Source organism: Phalaenopsis equestris, unplaced genomic scaffold (assembly GCF_001263595.1).
Source record: "Phalaenopsis equestris unplaced genomic scaffold, ASM126359v1 Scaffold000002, whole genome shotgun sequence".
In the NCBI taxonomy this organism is placed as follows: Eukaryota; Viridiplantae; Streptophyta; class Magnoliopsida; order Asparagales; family Orchidaceae; genus Phalaenopsis; species Phalaenopsis equestris.
Window position 1 is genome coordinate 24,861,603 of NW_018164444.1, and position 3,309 is coordinate 24,864,911.

Sequence of the window (3,309 nt, forward strand, 5' to 3'; positions counted from 1 at the left end):
CATGCCTCAAGTGTCAGTTTCGAGAACTCATGGGCTTTTTGAATATCTAATGTCAATCATATTGATGCTCCTCTCAACTCCTACAAAACAGTAGTTTGAGGCAGCACAATCTCAAACTTTGTATGAACATCCATTACGTCAAACTCACTCCCTTCTCAAACAGCTACTGTTACTTCAACTAGAGACACTGGCTTCTCTTCCTCGTTTGTTGAAAGTTGAGAATCCACTCTAAAATCTTCATCTTCTACTGGATCATTGTTTATTTCTTCAATTGCTCCCTAATCAGTGAAAGAGATCATTCTTCTAGTTGTGCAATGATTCGGTATTTCCAAATCCATGACACTTGAAACACTTTCTAAATAAGATAGATTTAGAAAAGCGAATTGGCTTCACCTATTCTCCAGTCTGAATCAGTTTCTCCTCATACGGGGTCTTGGATGTTCCACTTGGGTAATCTTGCGGCTAGATCCTGAGGTTGAACTATTCCTGCAAGGTGTGGTCGTCATTTGGTGGTGTTGTCTCTCCGCTTTTGCAGTTGTGGTGTAAACATTCGGTTTGTAGTGAGGTGGTATATATTGGTGTTGCATCTCCCATTTCATTTTGGACCAAGTAGTGATCTCTTTTCCCTTACGCTGTCGTATGTGCTTCAAACTTTCCAACAAAACAAAGCACTTGTCTTTAACTTGTTAGCAGCTACTTCCTTTGCAGCGACGGCGAAGGAAGTAGGCAGGAAACAAGGCGGGAAGGTTTTGAGAAGGGTGGAAGCTGGCTTTGTTGGGCAGCAGCAAGCCTGAGAAGAAAGGGAGTTGGCTGGAATTGGTAGAACTGGAGCAAAAAAACAGCAAAAACTACTATTCTGGAGGCTGTAGCAGAAAAGGAACGATGGGGATCGATGTGGGAATGTCATGAAAGGTTAGGGGACGTGTATAGTCACCGCTCGGGAGTGAGATAGAGTTGAAGCACATCCAAAATTCTTCGATATAGTCCTCGAAAGTAGAAACGAACGCCGGCAACTATCCTAAACAAACTCACGCCAATAAAACTGACTTATAAACCCAAATACAATACACATACAGAAAAGGACTAAAAAAGAATGAATGATAATAGAAAAGAAAGCATAAAAAAAAGAAATAAGTTGATTTGGCCTATCTTTCGCGTTAGCGCATCCCACGGTACTCTAGCAGCTACAGTACCGCGGAAATGTTTGTGTGGGCCTCACGCCATTAGATGGTCATGCTAAGTAACAATGATCTCAAGCGAGATTTTGAAGCATGTTAAGATGTCCCTGAAATTATTCAAGCCTTAGGATTGAAGTATTAGAGAAACCATGCTTTTTAATTCAAATTGTTGAAGCTTATAAACATGGAAATCTCCTTTGCAAAATTGATGAAGCTTTGGCATGCTATAGAAATTGACCCTTCTGAACTTGCACAGCATTGTCGTTAGTTCATTGAACTAAAGGTTTCGTCCTTAATATAGCATAAGACTAAAGATGACTATAAGAGCAATCACAAATTGTTCAACTTTTCACCACTATAGTTCAAATAGAGTTCAAATAACAAGAGAGAGACTGAGTGTGTTTGGGATAGCATTTCCATAGTTGTACTTTACACATTGTTGCATACTTCTATTTGGCCAAAACTAGCTACTTTTAAAAATTCATGTAGTGAAAATAGCTTTTCACAACCAAATCTGGGTGTGATGGATATTGCCCAACTATTTTAGAGGAAAAAAAAAATACATGATACCACAACAGAAAAACTCAACTTTTCCCATAATAATGTGAAAATATCTGAGGAAAGGATTTTTATTCCACATAATATTGAATTACACCCTATTATATGTAATAGAGTGGCCACATACCAGTCCACAAAATAAGAAACTAGAATCCCTTTAAATTAGGATTCCCACAAAATTAGAAAAATAAAAAACATGAAATATCTAACAAAAAAAGAAAATAAATATTGAAATATGTTCTAAGTAAAGGAAACAACTTCCTTCTTAATTGGCTATTTCCTATACTCCTCAAGCTGGATGCAACGACAACGACAACAACAACAACAACAAGCTTTGATCCCATTAAGTGGGGTCGGCTACATGAATCCTTTTTCTCCATTGCTTCATATCGAGTGTCATATTTTCATTTAATTCTAATAAATTATGATCATTTTTTATACAAGATGCCCAAGTCTTTTTAGGTCAACCTCCGTCTTTTCTAGCAAAAATCGAATAAAAAACATCTACTCTCCTAATCGGATCATCAGATAGTTGACGTTTACTATGACTAAACAACCTAAGGCAACCCTCTCTAATTTTGTCCGCCTTGCCCGCCCCGGGAGCAACACCAACCCTATCACGAATATATTCATTTCACATTTTATTTGTAAGTGTCAAGCCACTCATCCACCTAAGCACTCTCATCTCGGCAACACTTAACTTTGTTTTATGCTTCTCTTTTAAAGGCCCTTTGTATATTTGTACATTTGTATAAATTAAGTTTGGATTTCAAATTATCATGATTGACCCTAAGTATTGATTTGAAGAGAATATTAGTAATATGAAGTCTTGCTAGAACATAACTTAGCTGAACAATTCCATTGTTAACCTTCTCTATGAAGAAGCGTTGGTCAATCTTGATGTGTTTTGTTTTATTCCTTTTTCAAACTGATTTCCTCACTCAATTAAATCTACAACAATCAAACGATGCAAATGTGACGAATCCCTGCATCCCCGACGGAAACATTTAAAAAATATTCAGTAAGCCGTTGTCTTTGGATTGGGAATCCCTTAATGGAAAGTCCCAACTCAAATTTGATTTTGACTCTGGATTGATTCATTCTGAGTATGGTGTACTTGGATGGTTCTTTTGATCGTGTTGATCACTTCGGCCAACACCAATACGCGCGATGTGCTTGTTCAGCACACCACACCTATTGGGGTTCTATTTGTTGACCTCATTTTTTAGTGAAGTCTTAGTCTCCTACTCTTAGAACCTAGGATCTAGCTTTAGGAGTTCTTATTGACCATCCTAGCGGACTAGCGATGGAGTCTACCTCCCGTAGAACTTCAAGCCACTTCTTGACTCATTTTTGTGAAGAACTCGCATGAGTGGTTCCAAGCACTCAACTTCTAGTTGCAAGGGCTAAGGATCAACATGTAGAGGGTTCGGGAATGAGTTCCTATAGGATCAAACAACCTTAGGTGAACCCTTTGTGACTCGATTACTCGTGAACGCCGCAATTCATGCATGTACTGCACCACACACGACTTTAAATTGAATCGACTCGCCCATCGGCGAACTCGTCCGGA